Source organism: Anopheles funestus, assembly GCF_943734845.2.
Source record: "Anopheles funestus chromosome X unlocalized genomic scaffold, idAnoFuneDA-416_04 X_unloc_67, whole genome shotgun sequence".
Taxonomy (NCBI): domain Eukaryota; kingdom Metazoa; phylum Arthropoda; class Insecta; order Diptera; family Culicidae; genus Anopheles; species Anopheles funestus.
This window is the reverse complement of record NW_026045195.1, coordinates 75,001-97,500: the sequence shown is the minus strand read 5'-3', so window position 1 is coordinate 97,500 and position 22,500 is coordinate 75,001. Positions and strand designations below refer to the sequence as shown.

At 47.7% G+C, this 22,500-nt stretch overlaps 3 non-coding genes across 3 annotated transcripts in view; all 3 read right to left on the bottom strand.

Moving 5' to 3' along the window:
- The window catches only part of LOC125773960 (large subunit ribosomal RNA), a 4,179-nt gene extending 3,948 nt beyond the window's left edge, over nucleotides 1-231 (bottom strand). The window contains exon 1 of the ribosomal RNA XR_007420498.1: nucleotides 1-231. This exon is cut by the window's left edge and continues 3,948 nt beyond it. This is a non-coding gene — a ribosomal RNA (large subunit ribosomal RNA).
- A 711-nt stretch (nucleotides 232-942) lies between these two features.
- On the bottom strand, nucleotides 943-1,100 carry LOC125773967 (5.8S ribosomal RNA). Its single transcript, XR_007420503.1, has one exon. It is a non-coding gene; the product is annotated as a 5.8S ribosomal RNA (ribosomal RNA).
- Nucleotides 1,101-22,491: 21,391 nt separating this feature from the next.
- The window catches only part of LOC125773959 (large subunit ribosomal RNA), a 4,179-nt gene continuing 4,170 nt past the window's right edge, over nucleotides 22,492-22,500 (bottom strand). Inside the window, exon 1 of the ribosomal RNA XR_007420497.1 lies at nucleotides 22,492-22,500. This exon is cut by the window's right edge and continues 4,170 nt beyond it. This is a non-coding gene — a ribosomal RNA (large subunit ribosomal RNA).

Sequence of the window (22,500 nt, the reverse complement as noted above, 5' to 3'; positions counted from 1 at the left end):
TCTCTGGGTAGATGAGCCACCTTCAAGTTGAACTTGAACTGTTTGCACCGTGCATAGTAGATAATGGTCGTTCCAGTACACGGAATCGGACAGGTGCAGTTACACACCGTCCCTACGTGCTGAGCTTCTCCCGTTTCGCTCGCAGCTACTCAGGGAATCCCGGTTGGTTTCTTCTCCTCCCCTTATTAATATGCTTAAATTCTGGGGGTTGTCTCACATCACTTGAGGCCTACAACAAAATCAGTCACATTCCATTCGTTTCGAACCCGGGGCATAGCGAACCGATATATACGCAACAACACTTCACACACACACACACACACGGATTGGGCAATTTACGGTCATTTTTGAATCAACGATGGCCCCCCCGAGCACGTTGTCCGAATATCACTCCAATAAGGACAACGAGTTCCGCTCGGCATCGTTTTGATTCGATCTCTCAACAACAACTCCCGGTCGACTTGGTCGACTTGGACCCACGATGTCTCCCCCCGAGCATGTCGAGCCAACTGCACCACTATTGTATTGGACAACATGTTCCCCTCGGGCATCGATGGGTTAATCATGCACCACTATTATAAAACCCTTTGACGTTTTCCCCCAAGCACGTTGATCCAGTATTACGACGGATACGGTCAACGAAATCTTGGACATCAAAGAGGTTTTCGATTGAATTTCCCCATGTTTCACAACGTACTCTTAGCGGTATCCTACGATACGTCTCACTCTATTTGTGTGTGTGCGCGTTTACGTGCGTGCGATTTATGCGGTTCACCCCTTTACTTTCAGCGCCCTGCGGTCCCAACAAAGGTCCCGAGCACGCCATTATGCACAGTGTGGAAGCGTGTTTCCCCCACGACACTAGACGGGCTGCTCGCCATAGTGTTCTATTGTGGCACGCTCCACCCTGAAGTTTGGTTTGTTGTATATCAAGGAATTGATAGGCACTCAAGAATGTGTGCATCGGCCGGGTTTAATCGTCCGACGCGCAATATGCGTTCAACTTATCGGTGTTCATGTGTCCTGCAGTTCACATTGTGACGCGCATTTAGCTGCGGTCTTCATCGATCCATGAGCCGAGTGATCCCCTGCCTAGGGTTTTATAGTAAGGTTCCCAATGTAACACAATCCCGGTGGTACGTCCAAAGACTAACTTTCTGACTAAGTTGTCTTTATTACCCAATAGTCCCAGGCCTTGTGACTTGTGGCTCATGTCTACGCCCATGGCCACCATTCGCTAAGATAGTTTTGAAGTCACTTTGAAGGCCCAGGAACAACTCTCTTAGCACATCGGTTAACCTGGCGCCGCAGTCAACTCATGTGCTTGGATCGGATCGAGCTATTGAGTATTGGGCCTGCATACTCGCTCATCCGTATCCTTTGCGTACCGCCCCATGGCCCTTGTATGTCTGCACCACAGTTCCTGTTCGTTCCGTGCCTATGGCCGGATACGTATTGCACATCGGTATACCTGTCGCTACTCAGGCAACTCGTGTGCGTGGATTGGATCGAGAACATGGTGTGTGCCCCATGTTATAATTGATAGTCCATATCCACTTTATAGGTTAAAGTCATAAGTTGTGATTGCACAACCATTCTTCATAAGAGTTTAATCACTCTTCAACTAACTTTCGTTCTGGTGTCTTGGTATCAAATCGCGTAAGACACAAGATTCTACTGGCCAAATAGAATCTAGCACATTGGTTAACCTGGCGCCGCAGTCAACTCATGTGCTTGGATCGGATCGAGCTATTGAGTATTGGGCCTGCATACTCGCTCATCCGTATCCTTTGCGTACCGCCCCATGGCCCCGTCCTTAGAGTTAATGACTAGTAGGCTTAACTCTTTGTATGTCTGCACCACAGTTCCCGTTCGTTCCGTGCCGTGGCCGGATACGTATTGCACATCGGTATACCTGTCGCTACTCAGGCAACTCGTGTGCGTGGATTGGATCGAGCTCATGGGGTGTGTAGAGATTCCATGTTATAATTGCAAGTCCATATCCACTTTATAGGTTAAAGTCATAAGTTGTGATTGCACAACCATACTTCATAAGAGTTTAATAACTCTTCAACTAACTTTCGTTCTGGTGTCTTGGTATCAAATCGCATAAGACACAAGATTCTACTGGCCAAATAGAATCTAGCACATTGGTTAACCTGGCGCCGCAGTCAACTCATGTGCTTGGATCGGATCGAGCTATTGAGTATTGGGCCTGCATACTCGCTCATCCGTATCCTTTGCGTACCGCCCCATGGCCCCGTCCTTAGAGTTAATGACTAATAGGCTTAACTCTTTGTATGTCTGCACCACAGTTCCCGTTCGTTCCGTGCCGTGGCCGGATACGTATTGCACAACAGTAGATACCATCACCTGACGTATCTAACACACCACTATTGTAACTCGTCGTCGAAGGACCTTTCAAGTGCCTGATGGCCAGGGGAGCTCTTACACGGCACGGAGACACAGTGATGCTCGCCCATCACAGTGTACAACGATCGAGTTTGCTTAAGTGTCTGGGTACCTACACACCAGACACAATGCAATGGCCACGGATCCACACAAGGCACATCACATGCAGAAAGCTTCACCAGATTATGACACATACCACACTCTTGTAACTCGTCGTCGAAGGGGCGTTCAAAGTGCCTTACGGCTAGGGGAGATCTAGCACGGCACGGAGACACAGTGATGGTTGCCCATCAAAGTGTACAACGATCGAGTTTGCTTTCCGCGCAAGCGTTCTAAGTGTCTGGGTACCTACACACCAGACACAATGCAATGGCCACGGATCCACACAAGGCACATCACATGCAGAAAGCTTCACCAGATTCTGACACATACCACACTCTTGTAACTCGTCGTCGAAGGGGCGTTCAAAGTGCCTTACGGCTAGGGGGGATTCTAGCACGGCACGGAGACACAGTGATGGTCACCCATCAAAGTGTACAACGATCGAGTTTGCTTTCCGCGCAAGCGTTCTAAGTGTCTGGGTATCTAAGCACCAGACACAATGCAATGGCCACGGATCCACACAAGGCACATCACATGCAGAAAGCTTCACCAGATTCTGACACATACCACACACATGCAACTCGTCGTCGAAGGGGCGTTCAAGTGCCTTACGGCTAGGGGAGATCTAGCTCGGCACGGGGACACAGTGATGGTCACCCATCAAAGTGTACAACGAACGAGTTGGCTTTCAACAAATTCTGACACATAGCAAGCGAGCGACCGAGCTACACCGAAGGCAGCCCATGGTTGGTCACTCGCGGACGATCATCAGTAATGATCCTTCCGCAGGTTCACCTACGGAAACCTTGTTACGACTTTTACTTCCTCTAAATCATCAAGTTCGGTCAACTTCAGCCATGCCAGCTGCAGCTCACGAAGGAACCGCGGAAGGTAAGCCTCCAGAAACCTCACTAAATAATCCATCGGTAGTAGCGACGGGCGGTGTGTACAAAGGGCAGGGACGTAATCAGCACTAGCTAATGACTAGTGCTTACTAGAAATTCCAGGTTCATGGGGACCGTTGCAGTCCCCAATCCCGACTAGATGGGCATTTTAGTGATTTCCCGTTCCTCTCGGAATGGGGGCGCCTATTGGCGAGAACACGCTGCGACCCACATTGTAGCACGCGTGCAGCCCAGAACATCTAAGGGCATCACGGACCTGTTATCGCTCATTCTCAGCTTGCTAAACACAAGTTGTCCCGCTAAGCAGGGCAAACGTAGCCGACGACCGCCCGTGAAGGCGCCGCCCGGCTGTAACGTCAGGTGCGCCCGGAGGCGCACTGCTGACAGCGTTCTAGTTAGCATGTTTGAGTCACGTTCGTTATCGGAATTAACCAGACAAATCATTCCACGAACTAAGAACGGCCATGCACCACTACCCTTAAATTTGAAAAGAGCTATCAATCTGTCTTACCTCGATAAGTTTGGACCTGGTAAATTTTCCCGTGTTGAGTCAAATTAAGCCGCAAGCTCCACTTCTTGTGGTGCCCTTCCGTCAATTCCTTTAAGTTTCAACTTTGCAACCATACTTCCCCCGGAACCCGATTTTGGTTTCCCGGAAGCGACTGAGAGCACCGAATAGGGGTAGCGTCTCCCAATTGCTAATTGGCATCGTTTACGGTTAGAACTAGGGCGGTATCTAATCGCCTTCGATCCTCTAACTTTCGTTCTTGATTAAAGAAAGCATCCATGGCAAACGCTTTCGCTTCAGTTGGTCCTACGACGGTCTACGAATTTCACCTCTCGCGCCGTAATACCAATGCCCCCAACTACTTCTGTTAATCATTACCTCTAGGTTTCTGACAAACCAACGAAATCGTATAAACCGAGGTCATATTCCATTATTCCATGCAAGATTATTCTCGGCCAACGCCAACCCCACGGGGGGGCCGGACGCTTTGTCTTAGCCTGCTTTGAGCACTCTAATTTGTTCAAGGTAAATGTGAGTATCTTGAGCACCATGAGGAGCCCGTGCCGGAGTTAACCGGTAGCACGGTACTCGTTCACAGAGTAACGCCCAAGTACACCATTGTGAGTCGCAGCCGTGAGCGCGCGCACGAACGGCCCCGGCGTGTAACCGGGCGCCCGTGGCGGTCACGTGTCTGGACGGGCAATCAACTTCGAACGTTTTAACCGCAACAACTTTAATATACGCTAGTGGAGCTGGAATTACCGCGGCTGCTGGCACCAGACTTGCCCTCCACTTGATCCTTGTTGAAGGATTTATACTCAACTCATTCCAATTATGGACCATCGTTAGAGAGGTCCATATTGTTATTTCTCGTCACTACCTCCCCGTACTGGGATTGGGTAATTTACGCGCCTGCTGCCTTCCTTGGATGTGGTAGCCATTTCTCAGGCTCCCTCTCCGGAATCGAACCCTGATTCCCCGTTACCCGTCGCAACCATGGTAGTCCTCTACACTACCATCAATAGTTGATAGGGCAGACATTTGAAAGATCTGTCGTCAGTCGACAAGCGACCATACGATCTGCGTCCTTATCCAGACTTCAACTCAAGCCGCCCGGAGGCGATTGGTTTAACTAATAAGTGCACCAGTTCAGCTACCCGCGAGGGCAACAGTCCCGGCATGTTGCATGTATTAGCTCTGGATTTTCCACAGTTATCCAAGTAACTAGTGGTAGGATGATCTTGTGAATTATAGCTGTTATACTGAGCCTTATGCGGTTTCACATTCATTTATGTTTGTACTTAGACATGCATGGCTTAACCTTTGAGACAAGCGTATATTACTGGTAGGATCAACCAGAATTCGTTCCACTACAGACACACACTCGCTTAGTGGGAAATAAATTTCCACACAACTCTCTCTCTCTAGAACCATATGGAATGGCTCTTTGGTGTTGGGTAAGGCACCAATTTGTTGGGGTGTAACGGTCACCACCAACTTTAAGTTTGTTAGGGCACAACGGAAACCACTAACTAAACTTTAGGAAACTAAATTTCCTCACACATTATCTCTCACCATATTAGCACTAGGTGCTATCCACGATTGTACAACGTTTCAACTCTTGAATCGACCGTAGGGCCGCGGAATTGCTTCCGGGCCCCTATTCTCGCTATTAATTGTTCATCTCTTTCAATACATCGAGTTCGTTCCATTGGGTAGTTCGCATGGCGAACGTTTTGATGCAGCCCCCTGGGGGACCACGGCACTTTACACCGGGTATGGTGTATGCGCAACCTACAGATAACAATAAACCCCTTATGCGTGTGTAAACCGATGTTGGGCTGCTCAACATCTTTCATGGTTACATCACTTGCACCAGAACCCACGGTGCCGATTTGGTAATATGTTGTACATTTACTCTCAAGATGTACGCTTCGGCCCCTTATTCAGGGGCTCAAGCTATTACCAGCAAGAACAATCCTCATCCAGACTTGAACTCGAAACACCCGCAGGCGAACGGTTTAACTAATAAGTGCACCAGTCTTGAATCCATGCGTCGGTGGAAACAATGCCGGCGTGTTGCATGTATTAGCTCTGAACTTAGCGAGTGATTGCCTTGCAGCTGTCATACTGAGCGTAGAGCGTGATTATCGCTCACTTGAACCATGTTGAATGGCTCTTTGGTGTAGGGTAAGGCACCAATTTGTTGGGGCGTAACGGTCACCACCAACTTAAGACTTGCTTATAGGTATTTCAACGTTTTCAACTCTTAAATCGACCGTGTTTCATTATCATCTCTTCTTCTTATTAAATGCATAGAGCTCGTTCCATTGGGTAGTTCGCGTGGCGAACGGTTTGATGCAGCCCCCCGGGGGGGACCACGGCACTTTACACCGGGCATGGTGTATGCGCAACCTACAGATCACCAATATATTTGTGATCGATAATGCACACTTCTTACACGACTGACCAGTCGACAGCGCTGCCTTCCTATTATGCGTGTGTAAACCGATGTTGGGCTGCTCAACATCTTTCACGGTTACATCACTTGCACCCGAACCCATGGTGCCGATTTGGTAATATGTTGTACATGGTCTCAAGATGTACGCTTCGACCCCTTATTCAGGGGCTCAAGCTATTACCAGCAAGATCAATCCTCATCCAGACTTGAACTCGAAACACCCGGAGGCGAACGGTTTAACTAATAAGTGCACCAGTCTTGAATCCATGCGTCGGTGGAAACAATGCCGGCATGTTGCATGTATTAGCTCTGAACATAGCGAGTGATTGCCTTGCAGCTGTCGAACTGAGCGTAGAATGTGATTATCGCTCACTTGAAAGGGTCAAGCCCTTTCGAGTCGTCCGGTTTTTACGCCAGACGACTCGGTTCACCATCTTTCGGGAAGGGACCGTCTCGGTCGCAAGCTGCTCCGGTCCCCAAACAACCTGCGACAAATGATAGGAAATGCCGACATCAATATGTGTTCAGTTTGGTTTATCGCTCATAGGTCTTTTTGACCATCGATCCCTGATTATAACTCTCAATTAAACAGTCAGGAGAGTAAGGCATGCCCATCGATATCTCATCGACAGGCGATACCGCAAGAACGGCCAACGACACATCAGGTGATCGATTATTGCTACGACTTTTGCTTAATCGTTTCCACTCCTTGGAGAAAGAAACCCCCGGGGACCGTCTCGGTCGCAAGCTGCTCCGGTCCCTAAACAACCTGCGACAAATGATAGGAAATGCCGACATCAATACGTGTTCAGTTTGGTTTATCGCTCATTGGTCTGTTTGACCATCGATCCCTGATTAAACTCTCAGTAATCCAGTCGGGAGAGTAAGGCATGCCCATCGATATCTCATCGACAGGCGATACCGCTTGAACGGCCAACGACACATCAGAGGATCGTATCTTGCTACAACTTTTGCTTAATCGTTTCTTCTCCTTGGAGAAAGAAACCCCCGGGGACCGTCTCGGCCGCAAGCTGCTCCGGTCCCTAAACAACCTGCGGCATCAAATGATAGGAAAAGCCGACATCAATACGTGTTCAGTTTGGTTTATCGCTCATTGGTCTTGTTTGACCATCGATCCCTGATTAATACTCTCAATTAGAAGGTCGGTAGAGTAAGGCATGCCCATCGATATCTCATCGACAGGCGATACCGCATGAACGGCCAACGACACATCAGAGGATCGTATCTTGCTACAACTCTTGCTTAATAGTTTCCACTCCTTGGAGAAAGAAACCCCCGGGGACCGTCTCGGCCGCAAGTTGCTCCGGTCCCTAAACAACCTGCGGCATCAAATGATAGGAAAAGCCGACATCAATACGTGTTCAGTTTGGTTTATCGCTCATAGGTCTGTTTGACCATCGATCCTAGAATTCAACTTTCGAGTAAGGCATGCCCGTCGATATCTCATCGATAGGCGATACCGGTAGAACGGCCAACGACACACATCTAGGATCGCATTTACTCTTCCTTGGATGGATAACCAATACCCTAGGACCGTTTCATCGCGAGCTGCTCCGGTCCTCAAACAACTCGCGAACCACCGATAGGATGATATTAGGAATGGCCGACTTTCATCCTTTAACTCTCAGTTCTGCTTACCAAAACATAGGTACTTGGACCTTAAAGACCACTATATGTTCCCCGATCGGGGGCAATCGGAACGTCTATCCATCATCAACATCGTTTCACTCATTCCGAACCACCAAATTGGACAGACAGTACCATATTCACCAACCGATTGCTTCAACTTCGCAAACTGTATGGTAAGTTCTACTAATTTCACATCTTACCATCGACTAATAGTGCATAAATCCACTTGGAAATCACTTTTCCTTGGTCCTCGGACCTTCTACGACAACGTCCAACAAATATCCGAAGTCGTTTCCCAACTTAGACCAAGCATTTCGTATCTTTACTTCTAATCGATTTTTTCTCGCATAATTGACGATCAAAATCTAAAAACCACATTTTGAGCCAGAAGCAGTCGTCCGATCGTCCTGGGGGTAGTCTCAATCGATTTAGAAGGGTCCAATTCATAAAGATACATACTCAGTCAAAATCATGCTTCTGGCTCACCTACCCCCTATATAGTAAACAAAAGCGTACAGGCGTGGAAAACGTGCCATTTTTCTCCATCACGGACTTTTTTTTTCTCGTTGCACCGACTCTAGTAAAAAAGTGAAATTTTTTACTAGTTACCAACTTTTGCAAATTATCATCGGATATCACTTTTTATGGTCTATAGTAAGTTCTTATCACGTTTTAGTAGTTTTTGAAAAAAAAATTTTTTTGAACTTTTCAAAATTTTTCAAAACAAAGTTTTTGTAGGCGGTTTTGTGTATGGAGGGTTACTAGTCTCGGGGTCACTGTTTGACCAAAAAACCACTATATATCATTCGAAAGGTAATTTCAAGGGCTACAAAAAATTGTTCTACGGCACCCCCCTCCGACGTCTAGTATTCGAGTTATTGGCCAAAAACCATCACTTGAGCGATTTTTCGTTCAGGGTACCCGACTCTAGTAAAAAAGTGAAATTTTTCTCGATTGACCAAGTGTTGCAAATGACCATCGGATTTCACTTTTTATGGTCTATAGTGAGTTCTGATCACGATTTGGTACTTTTTGAAAAAATTTTTTTGACGCACTTTTCAAAATTTTGCAAAACCAAAACTTTTTAGGCGGTTTTGTGTATGGAGGGTTACTAGTCTCGGGGTCACTGTTTGACCAAAAAACCACTATATATCATTCGAAAGGTAATTTCAAGGGCTACAAAAAATTGTTCTACGGCACCCCCCTCCGACGTCTAGTATTCGAGTTATTGGCCAAAAACCGCAACTATAGCGGTTTTTCGTACAGGGTACCCGACTCTAGTAAAATGATGCGATTTTTACTAGTCTAGGAACTTTTTGGTCAAAAAATCAAGTATATGTCATTCGATAGATAATTTCAAGGGCTACCAAAAATTGTTCCACGACACCCCCCTGCGACGTCTAGTATTCGAGTTATTAGCCAAAAACCGCAACTTAAGCGGTTTTTCGTCCAGGGTACCCGACTCTAGTAAAATGATGCGATTTTTACTAGTCTAGGGAACTTTTTGGCCAAAAATCAAGTATATGTCATTCGATAGATAATTTCAAGGGCTACCAAAAATTGTTCCACGACACCCCCCTGCGACGTCTAGTATTCGAGTTATTAGCCAAAAACCGCAATTATAGCGGTTTTTCGTCCAGGGTACCCGACTCTAGTAAAATGATGCGATTTTTACTAGTCTAGGGAACTTTTTGGCCAAAAATCAAGTATATGTCATTCGATAGATAATTTCAAGGGCTACCAAAAATTGTTCCACGACACCCCCCTGCGACGTCTAGTATTCGAGTTATTAGCCAAAAACCGCAATTATAGCGGTTTTTCGTCCAGGGTACCCGACTCTAGTAAAATGATGCGATTTTTACTAGTCTAGGGAACTTTTTGGCCAAAAATCAAGTATATGTCATTCGATAGATAATTTCAAGGGCTACCAAAAATTGTTCCATGACACCCCCCTGCGACGTCTAGTATTCGAGTTATGGGCCAAAAACCATTCATACTTGAGCATTTTGCTCATTTTGCCTGTACGGGTACCGGGGACTAGTAAAATCAGGCCAATTTTACTAGAGTAGGGGTCCTTTTTGGTCAAAAAAACAACTTTTGCTCGTTCGATAGGGAATCGATAGGGCAACAAAAAATCGTTCTACGACCCCCCCTTCCGATGTCTAGTATTCGAGTTATGGGCCAAAAACAGTTTATAGCTAATTTTTCACTCGATTTTTCACCAAGTATCGCACATTACTCCGGTTCTATACATTGGATCGTCAATCTTTAAGATTTTATGGGTAGTTCCAACTGTTTGCTACATTTCATCCATACATCACCAACCGATTCAATGTCTGTGCTAGAAGTTATTAGAGGAATAAAAAAATTTACCCTTGGCTTTGGACCGTACAATTTTACCCATTTTTGGCCCATATTTGCCCCATAGCTCCGCCGGTATCCAAGATATGGCCACATTTTCTTCTGGCCATGGGTAGATGGCACTTGTGGCTAGATTTCTTCCATGCACCACTAATCGCTACCATGTCTGTGGCCGGAGCTATTCACGAAAGCGCCTCGCGCACTTGGTCGGATTTTTGGTCCAACTTGCACCATTTTTGGCCCATATTTGCCCCATAGCTCCGCCGGTATCCAAGATAGCGCCACACTTTCTTCTGGCCATGGGTAGATGGCACTTGTGGCTAGATTTCTTCCATGCACCACTAATCGCTACCATGTCTGTGGCCGGAGCTATTCGACGAACAACCATCGCATTTACCTAGGTACTTTTTCGGATTTTTGGTCCAACTTGCACCATTTTTGGCCCATATTTGCCCCATAGCTCCGCCGGTATCCAAGATAGCGCCACACTTTCTTCTGGCCATGGGTAGATGGCACTTGTGGCTAGATTTCTTCCATGCACCACTAATCGCTACCATGTCTGTGGCCGGAGCTATTCGACGAACAACCATCGCATTTACCTAGGTACTTTTTCGGATTTTTGGTCCAACTTGCACCATTTTTGGCCCGTATTTGCCCCATAGCTCCGCCGGTATCCAAGATATGGCCACACTTTCTTCTGGCCATGGGTAGATGGCACTTGTGGCTAAATTTCTTCCATGCACCACTAATCGCTACCATGTCTGTGGCCGGAGCTATTCACGAAAGCGCCTCGCGCACTTGGTCGGATTTTTGGTCCAACTTCACCATTTTTGGCCCATATTTGCCCCATAGCTCCGCCGGTATCCAAGATATGGCCACACTTTCTTCTGGCCATGGGTAGATGGCACTTGTGGCTAGATTTCTTCCATGCACCACTAATCGCTACCATGTCTGTGGCCGGAGCTATTCACGAAAGCGCCTCGCGCACTTGGTCGGATTTTTGGTCCACCTGGCACCATTGTTGGCCCGTATTTGCCCCATAGCTCCGCCGGTATCCAAGATATGGCCACACTTTGTTCTGGCCATGGGTAGATGGCACTTGTGGCTAGATTTCTTCCATGCACCACTAATCGCTACCATGTCTCTGGCCGGAGCTATTCGACGAACAACCATCGCATTTACCTAGGTACTTTTTCGGATTTTTGGTCCAACTTGCACCATTTTTGGCCCATATTTGCCCCATAGCTCCGCCGGTATCCAAGATATGGCCACACTTTCTTCTGGCCATGGGTAGATGGCACTTGTGGCTAGATTTCTTCCATGCACCACTAATCGCTACCATGTCTGTGGCCGGAGCTATTCACGAAAGCGCCTCGCGCACTTGGTCGGATTTTTGGTCCAACTTGCACCATTTTTGGCCCATATTTGCCCCATAGCTCCGCCGGTATCCAAGATATGGCCACACTTTCTTCTGGCCATGGGTAGATGGCACTTGTGGCTAGATTTCTTCCATGCACCACTAATCGCTACCATGTCTGTGGCCGGAGCTATTCGACGAACAACCATCGCATTTACCTAGGTACTTTTTCGGATTTTTGGTCCAACTTGCACCATTTTTGGCCCATATTTGCCCCATAGCTCCGCCGGTATCCAAGATATGGCCACACTTTCTTCTGGCCATGGGTAGATGGCACTTGTGGCTAGATTTCTTCCATGCACCACTAATCGCTACCATGTCTGTGGCCGGAGCTATTCACGAAAGCGCCTCGCGCACTTGGTCGGATTTTTGGTCCACCTGGCACCATTGTTGGCCCGTATTTGCCCCATAGCTCCGCCGGTATCCAAGATATGGCCACACTTTGTTCTGGCCATGGGTAGATGGCACTTGTGGCTAGATTTCTTCCATGCACCACTAATCGCTACCATGTCTCTGGCCGGAGCTATTCGACGAACAACCATCGCATTTACCTAGGTACTTTTTCGGATTTTTGGTCCAACTTGCACCATTTTTGGCCCATATTTGCCCCATAGCTCCGCCGGTATCCAAGATATGGCCACACTTTCTTCTGGCCATGGGTAGATGGCACTTGTGGCTAGATTTCTTCCATGCACCACTAATCGCTACCATGTCTGTGGCCGGAGCTATTCACGAAAGCGCCTCGCGCACTTGGTCGGATTTTTGGTCCAACTTGCACCATTTTTGGCCCATATTTGCCCCATAGCTCCGCCGGTATCCAAGATATGGCCACACTTTCTTCTGGCCATGGGTAGATGGCACTTGTGGCTAGATTTCTTCCATGCACCACTAATCGCTACCATGTCTGTGGCCGGAGCTATTCGACGAACAACCATCGCATTTACCTAGGTACTTTTTCGGATTTTTGGTCCAACTTGCACCATTTTTGGCCCATATTTGCCCCATAGCTCCGCCGGTATCCAAGATATGGCCACACTTTCTTCTGGCCATGGGTAGATGGCACTTGTGGCTAGATTTCTTCCATGCACCACTAATCGCTACCATGTCTGTGGCCGGAGCTATTCACGAAAGCGCCTCGCGCACTTGGTCGGATTTTTGGTCCACCTGGCACCATTGTTGGCCCGTATTTGCCCCATAGCTCCGCCGGTATCCAAGATATGGCCACACTTTGTTCTGGCCATGGGTAGATGGCACTTGTGGCTAGATTTCTTCCATGCACCACTAATCGCTACCATGTCTGTGGCCGGAGCTATTCACGAAAGCGCCTCGCGCACTTGGTCGGATTTTTGGTCCAACTTCACCATTTTTGGCCCATATTTGCCCCATAGCTCCGCCGGTATCCAAGATATGGCCACACTTTCTTCTGGCCATGGGTAGATGGCACTTGTGGCTAGATTTCTTCCATGCACCACTAATCGCTACCATGTCTGTGGCCGGAGCTATTCACGAAAGCGCCTCGCGCACTTGGTCGGATTTTTGGTCCAACTTCACCATTTTTGGCCCATATTTGCACCATAGCTCCGCCGGTATCCAAGATATGGCCACACTTTCTTCTGGCCATGGGTAGATGGCACTTGTGGCTAGATTTCTTCCATGCACCACTAATCGCTACCATGTCTGTGGCCGGAGCTATTCGACGAACAACCATCGCATTTACCTAGGTACTTTTTCGGATTTTTGGTCCAACTTGCACCATTTTTGGCCCATATTTGCCCCATAGCTCCGCCGGTATCCAAGATAGCGCCACACTTTCTTCTGGCCATGGGTAGATGGCACTTGTGGCTAGATTTCTTCCATGCACCACTAATCGCTACCATGTCTGTGGCCGGAGCTATTCGACGAACAACCATCGCATTTACCTAGGTACTTTTTCGGATTTTTGGTCCAACTTGCACCATTTTTGGCCCGTATTTGCCCCATAGCTCCGCCGGTATCCAAGATATGGCCACACTTTCTTCTGGCCATGGGTAGATGGCACTTGTGGCTAAATTTCTTCCATGCACCACTAATCGCTACCATGTCTGTGGCCGGAGCTATTCACGAAAGCGCCTCGCGCACTTGGTCGGATTTTTGGTCCAACTTCACCATTTTTGGCCCATATTTGCACCATAGCTCCGCCGGTATCCAAGATATGGCCACACTTTCTTCTGGCCATGGGTAGATGGCACTTGTGGCTAGATTTCTTCCATGCACTACTAATCGCTACCATGTCTGTGGCCGGAGCTATTCGACGAACAACCATCGCATTCACCTTCTCGTTGCACTTCTTCGGGAATTTGGTGCAACCAAGTTTTCACTATAACTTGGTCATTTTCCGTCCATCGGACATGCGGTTTTGGGTGTCGATACTTGACACCGCACGCTACAATATGTTCCTCCACGACCATGTGGTCCGATGCTTCCAACAGGAGCTATTCGAGGATTACCGATTTTTCACCATTAAAAATGCTCAATTTTGCACCAACTTTTGCCTATAACTCAGGCTGTATCGATCGGATCTTCAATCTTGAAAAAGTTTTAAATAGGTGGCACCAAATGCTACATTTCGTTCTTCCACGTCAACTTTGTCCGATGTCTAGCAAAAAAGTTATTCGCGAACCAAGTCCAGAACCCATGCAATGGCTGCCCTCATTGCATACATCACGGCGGTTAACTCTCGTTACTCTATACCGTGGACTTGGTACTTTTTCAGGCATTCGTTGCTACTTCTTGGTTCATGATATTCGTTTACGGTCTTCACTAGGGCATTTGGTGCTCCTTATCGGTTCATGATATTCGTTTACGGTCTTCACTAGGGCATTTGGTGCTCCTTATCGGTTCATGATATTCGTTTACGGTCTTCACTAGGGCATCTGGTAATGGGCTTCCCACTTTCTACTGATCGATCCATACTCACTTGCGTGCACCTAGCCTAGGAAGGTTTCCTATGGCTTCCCATCTTTCTACTGATCGATCCATACTCACTTGCGTGCACCTAGCCTAGGAAGGTTTCCTTGGGCTTCCCATCTTTCTACTGATCGATCCATACTCACTTGCGTGCACCTAGCCTAGGAAGGTTTCCTATGGCTTCCCATCTTTCTACTGATCGATCCATACTCACTTGCGTGCACCTAGCCTAGGAAGGTTTCCTATGGCTTCCCATCTTTCTACTGATCGATCCATACTCACTTGCGTGCACCTAGCCTAGGAAGGTTTCCTATGGCTTCCCATCTTTCTACTGATCGATCCATACTCACTTGCGTGCACCTAGCCTAGGAAGGTTTCCTATGGCTTCCCATCTTTCTACTGATCGATCCATACTCACTTGCGTGCACCTAGCCTAGGAAGGTTTCCTATGGCTTCCCATCTTTCTACTGATCGATCCATACTCACTTGCGTGCACCTAGCCTAGGAAGGTTTCCTATGGCTTCCCATCTTTCTACTGATCGATCCATACTCACTTGCGTGCACCTAGCCTAGGAAGGTTTCCTAGGGCTTCCCATCTTTCTACTGATCGATCCATACTCACTTGCGTGCACCTAGCCTAGGAAGGTTTCCTATGGCTTCCCATCTTTCTACTGATCGATCCATACTCACTTGCGTGCACCTAGCCTAGGAAGGTTTCCTTGGGCTTCCCATCTTTCTACTGATCGATCCATACTCACTTGCGTGCACCTAGCCTAGGAAGGTTTCCTATGGCTTCCCATCTTTCTACTGATCGATCCATACTCACTTGCGTGCACCTAGCCTAGGAAGGTTTCCTATGGCTTCCCATCTTTCTACTGATCGATCCATACTCACTTGCGTGCACCTAGCCTAGGAAGGTTTCCTATGGCTTCCCATCTTTCTACTGATCGATCCATACTCACTTGCGTGCACCTAGCCTAGGAAGGTTTCCTATGGCTTCCCATCTTTCTACTGATCGATCCATACTCACTTGCGTGCACCTAGCCTAGGAAGGTTTCCTATGGCTTCCCATCTTTCTACTGATCGATCCATACTCACTTGCGTGCACCTAGCCTAGGAAGGTTTCCTATGGCTTCCCATCTTTCTACTGATCGATCCATACTCACTTGCGTGCACCTAGCCTAGGAAGGTTTCCTTGGGCTTCCCATCTTTCTACTGATCGATCCATACTCACTTGCGTGCACCTAGCCTAGGAAGGTTTCCTTGGGCTTCCCATCTTTCTACTGATCGATCCATACTCACTTGCGTGCACCTAGCCTAGGAAGGTTTCCTATGGCTTCCCATCTTTCTACTGATCGATCCATACTCACTTGCGTGCACCTAGCCTAGGAAGGTTTCCTTGGGCTTCCCATCTTTCTACTGATCGATCCATACTCACTTGCGTGCACCTAGCCTAGGAAGGTTTCCTATGGCTTCCCATCTTTCTACTGATCGATCCATACTCACTTGCGTGCACCTAGCCTAGGAAGGTTTCCTATGGCTTCCCATCTTTCTACTGATCGATCCATACTCACTTGCGTGCACCTAGCCTAGGAAGGTTTCCTATGGCTTCCCATCTTTCTACTGATCGATCCATACTCACTTGCGTGCACCTAGCCTAGGAAGGTTTCCTATGGCTTCCCATCTTTCTACTGATCGATCCATACTCACTTGCGTGCACCTAGCCTAGGAAGGTTTCCTATGGCTTCCCATCTTTCTACTGATCGATCCATACTCACTTGCGTGCACCTAGCCTAGGAAGGTTTCCTATGGCTTCCCATCTTTCTACTGATCGATCCATACTCACTTGCGTGCACCTAGCCTAGGAAGGTTTCCTATGGCTTCCCATCTTTCTACTGATCGATCCATACTCACTTGCGTGCACCTAGCCTAGGAAGGTTTCCTATGGCTTCCCATCTTTCTACTGATCGATCCATACTCACTTGCGTGCACCTAGCCTAGGAAGGTTTCCTTGGGCTTCCCATCTTTCTACTGATCGATCCATACTCACTTGCGTGCACCTAGCCTAGGAAGGTTTCCTATGGCCTTCCCATCTTTCTACTGATCGATCCATACTCACTTGCGTGCACCTAGCCTAGGAAGGTTTCCTATGGCTTCCCATCTTTCTACTGATCGATCCATACTCACTTGCGTGCACCTAGCCTAGGAAGGTTTCCTATGGCTTCCCATCTTTCTACTGATCGATCCATACTCACTTGCGTGCACCTAGCCTAGGAAGGTTTCCTATGGCTTCCCATCTTTCTACTGATCGATCCATACTCACTTGCGTGCACCTAGCCTAGGAAGGTTTCCTATGGCTTCCCATCTTTCTACTGATCGATCCATACTCACTTGCGTGCACCTAGCCCTAGGAAGGTTTCCTATGGCTTCCCATCTTTCTACTGATCGATCCATACTCACTTGCGTGCACCTAGCCTAGGAAGGTTTCCTTGGGCTTCCCATCTTTCTACTGATCGATCCATACTCACTTGCGTGCACCTAGCCTAGGAAGGTTTCCTATGGCTTCCCATCTTTCTACTGATCGATCCATACTCACTTGCGTGCACCTAGCCTAGGAAGGTTTCCTATGGCTTCCCATCTTTCTACTGATCGATCCATACTCACTTGCGTGCACCTAGCCTAGGAAGGTTTCCTATGGCTTCCCATCTTTCTACTGATCGATCCATACTCACTTGCGTGCACCTAGCCTAGGAAGGTTTCCTATGGCTTCCCATCTTTCTACTGATCGATCCATACTCACTTGCGTGCACCTAGCCTAGGAAGGTTTCCTATGGCTTCCCATCTTTCTACTGATCGATCCATACTCACTTGCGTGCACCTAGCCTAGGAAGGTTTCCTTGGGCTTCCCATCTTTCTACTGATCGATCCATACTCACTTGCGTGCACCTAGCCTAGGAAGGTTTCCTATGGCTTCCCATCTTTCTACTGATCGATCCATACTCACTTGCGTGCACCTAGCCTAGGAAGGTTTCCTTGGGCTTCCCATCTTTCTACTGATCGATCCATACTCACTTGCGTGCACCTAGCCTAGGAAGGTTTCCTATGGCTTCCCATCTTTCTACTGATCGATCCATACTCACTTGCGTGCACCTAGCCTAGGAAGGTTTCCTATGGCTTCCCATCTTTCTACTGATCGATCCATACTCACTTGCGTGCACCTAGCCTAGGAAGGTTTCCTATGGCTTCCCATCTTTCTACTGATCGATCCATACTCACTTGCGTGCACCTAGCCTAGGAAGGTTTCCTATGGCTTCCCATCTTTCTACTGATCGATCCACTCACTTGCGTGCACCTAGCCTAGGAAGGTTTCCTATGGCTTCCCATCTTTCTACTGATCGATCCATACTCACTTGCGTGCACCTAGCCTAGGAAGGTTTCCTTGGGCTTCCCATCTTTCTACTGATCGATCCATACTCACTTGCGTGCACCTAGCCTAGGAAGGTTTCCTTGGGCTTCCCATCTTTCTACTGATCGATCCATACTCACTTGCGTGCACCTAGCCTAGGAAGGTTTCCTATGGCTTCCCATCTTTCTACTGATCGATCCATACTCACTTGCGTGCACCTAGCCTAGGAAGGTTTCCTTGGGCTTCCCATCTTTCTACTGATCGATCCATACTCACTTGCGTGCACCTAGCCTAGGAAGGTTTCCTATGGCTTCCCATCTTTCTACTGATCGATCCATACTCACTTGCGTGCACCTAGCCTAGGAAGGTTTCCTATGGCTTCCCATCTTTCTACTGATCGATACATACTCACTTGCGTGCACCTAGCCTAGGAAGGTTTCCTATGGCTTCCCATCTTTCTACTGATCGATCCATACTCACTTGCGTGCACCTAGCCTAGGAAGGTTTCCTATGGCTTCCCATCTTTCTACTGATCGATCCATACTCACTTGCGTGCACCTAGCCTAGGAAGGTTTCCTATGGCTTCCCATCTTTCTACTGATCGATCCATACTCACTTGCGTGCACCTAGCCTAGGAAGGTTTCCTTGGGCTTCCCATCTTTCTACTGATCGATCCATACTCACTTGCGTGCACCTAGCCTAGGAAGGTTTCCTTGGGCTTCCCATCTTTCTACTGATCGATCCATACTCACTTGCGTGCACCTAGCCTAGGAAGGTTTCCTATGGCTTCCCATCTTTCTACTGATCGATCCATACTCACTTGCGTGCACCTAGCCTAGGAAGGTTTCCTATGGCTTCCCATCTTTCTACTGATCGATCCATACTCACTTGCGTGCACCTAGCCTAGGAAGGTTTCCTATGGCTTCCCATCTTTCTACTGATCGATCCATACTCACTTGCGTGCACCTAGCCTAGGAAGGTTTCCTATGGCTTCCCATCTTTCTACTGATCGATCCATACTCACTTGCGTGCACCTAGCCTAGGAAGGTTTCCTATGGCTTCCCATCTTTCTACTGATCGATCCATACTCACTTGCGTGCACCTAGCCTAGGAAGGTTTCCTTGGGCTTCCCATCTTTCTACTGATCGATCCATACTCACTTGCGTGCACCTAGCCTAGGAAGGTTTCCTTGGGCTTCCCATCTTTCTACTGATCGATCCATACTCACTTGCGTGCACCTAGCCTAGGAAGGTTTCCTATGGCTTCCCATCTTTCTACTGATCGATCCATACTCACTTGCGTGCACCTAGCCTAGGAAGGTTTCCTTGGGCTTCCCATCTTTCTACTGATCGATCCATACTCACTTGCGTGCACCTAGCCTAGGAAGGTTTCCTATGGCTTCCCATCTTTCTACTGATCGATCCATACTCACTTGCGTGCACCTAGCCTAGGAAGGTTTCCTATGGCTTCCCATCTTTCTACTGATCGATCCATACTCACTTGCGTGCACCTAGCCTAGGAAGGTTTCCCTTTGGTACCGACTTCCATCTACGCACTCGATATAACCTAGGTACTTGGTACCGATGATGGTTAACACTCAAGCATTTCTTGCATCCTGCGTGCAAGGTACCAATTTTCACTTCTCAGGTGCGTTTATGAGCCCGCATTAATCCAATATCGCTCTGATGGCCTTTCTTATTATTTCATCCGATAGCCCTTGCCAAAAGCTACCAAAAGTTCCTCCACGGCCATGTGCTCCGACGCTTAGTTTAGGAAATATTCGAAAAAATTCAAAATAGGAAGCATTTTCTTATTGGAAAATCACCTTAAATCGATGGCCATTTTTTGGGCAAAAACTTTAACGTCTTCCCGACTTTGCGGGAATTGCGAATTTTAGGCACCCAGAGAAAATCTTTTACTTTAAGGGGGCGGCCGCGAAGTTGCCCAAAGTCTCGGACACAAAAATTCTCAAGTTCCCCACTCTAGTAAATCGCCCTATGAGTATCTCCTGGCCCGCGAGCTCTGCGAGCGGGCCAGCTTCGGCGATTTTTGCCTTTTCGCCTAGGCGGTTCTTCTACGAAATTGGTCCACAGCTTTTGCTCAGAAAGCTAGCATTTGTTGCAACAGTTAGGTACTTGGTACCACATTTTGGTATCCATTTGGGCATTTGTGGCAACTACTCGGTACTTTGGCCCACATTTCGCTCTACTCGGGCTTCTATGGTGGTACTTGTCGGTACTTCTGGCCAACTTAGGCCAATTGGGTGCAACTTGTGGGTACTCTGTGGGTACTTTAGGGCATATTGTGTCTTTCGGGTGAACCTTCGCGATACTTCATGGGTACTGATGGCCAACTTAGGAACATTCAGTGCAACCTTTGGGCCTAAGGAAATTTGTCCAACTCTTTGGACTTAGAAAATTTTCTGGACTTAGAAAATTTTTTGGACTTGTAAAAATTTTCAAATGTTCAATTTGGCCCACATTTCGCTCTACTCGGGCCTCTATGGTGCTACTTGGCGGTACTTTTGGCCAACTTAGGCCAATTGGGTGCTCTTTGTGGGTACTCTATCGGTACTTTTGGCCATCTTAGGCCCACTCGGTGCTATTTGTGGGTACTCTATCGGTACTTTTGGCCAACTTAGGCCAACTCAGTGCTTCTTGTGGGTACTCTATCGGTACTTTTGGCCATGTTAGGCCCATTGGGTGCTATTTGTGGGTACTCTATCGGTACTTTTGGCCAACTTAGGCCAATTGGGTGCTGCTTATGGGTACTCTATCGGTACTTTTGGCCAACTTAGGCCAATTGGGTGCTCTTTGTGGGTGCTCTATCGGTACTTTTGGCCAACTTAGGCCCATTCGGTGCTATTTGTGGGTACTCTATCGGTACTTTTGGCCAACTTAGGCCAACTCAGTGCTTCTTGTGGGTACTCTATCGGTACTTTTGGCCAACTTAGGCCCATGGGGTGCTATTTGTGGGTACTCTATCGGTACTTTTGGCCAACTTAGGCCAACTCAGTGCTTCTTGTGGGTACTCTATCGGTACTTTTGGCCAACTTAGGCCCATTCGGTGCTATTTGTGGGTACTCTATCGGTACTTTTGGCCAACTTAGGCCAACTCAGTGCTACTTGTGGGTACTCTATCGGTACTTTTGGCCAACTTAGGCCAATGGGGTGCTATATGTGGGTGCTCTATCGGTACTTTTGGCCATGTTAGGCCCATTCGGTGCTATATGTGGGTGCTCTATCGGTACTTTTGGCCATGTTAGGCCCACTCGGTGCTATTTGTGGGTACTCTATCGGTACTTTTGGCCAACTTAGGCCCATGGGGTGCTCTTTGTGGGTACTCTATCGGTACTTTTGGCCATGTTAGGCCCACTCGGTGCTATTTGTGGGTACTCTATCGGTACTTTTGGCCATGTTAGGCCCATTCGGTGCTATTTGTGGGTACTCTATCGGTACTTTTGGCCAACTTAGGCCAACTCAGTGCTACTTGTGGGTACTCTATCGGTACTTTTGGCCAACTTAGGCCAATTGGGTGCTCTTTGTGGGTGCTCTATCGGTACTTTGGGACATATTATGTCCTTCGGGTGAACCTTCTCGATACCTCATGGGTACTTGTGGCCAACTTAGGAAAATTCAGTGCAACCTATGGGCCTTTGGAAATTGTTCCAACACTTTGGACTTAGAAAATTTTCTGGACTTAGAAAATTTTTTGGACTTAGAAAAATTTTCAACTTCTGTATCTTCTTCATCATGTTCCATTTTGTGGGACTTAGAAAATTTTCTGGACTTAGAAAATTTTTTGGACTTAGGTAATTTTTCAACACTTGTAAAATTTTTGTTCCTTCTTTGAAGAAGAATACTTTCCACTATTAGCTTCTTTCTCTTTTTCTTCTTAGTTGTCTTCTTATTTTCGGTCCGAGAGCGCCGACACTTGTAAAATTATCTAAGTCCGAAGACTTTTGGAATGAACCAAAAGTCAACGAACACAATACATCAACCCTATCAACATCAAGTGGCAACCCGAAGGAAGCGCAGCGGCCAGCCCATGTACAACGCGAAGTTGTAGCATGCAACCAACCAACCGCTAACCTCCAACGGCACTCAATGTATTCGTTACACATGGGCGCACCTGCACCACACTGTCGTGACCATCCAACGAGCCGTCGGTTCGGTCGTGTGTTACAAGCACCCCATCACATAGGCATAGAGTCACCACACAGTGTTCTTCAACACTCTCGTCACATGGTGCAAGTCACGGTACGCACCACCAATGTGCACTGGTTGGCCAATTCCAGCACACACGGGGCGCGCACGCGCAAGCACTAACCAC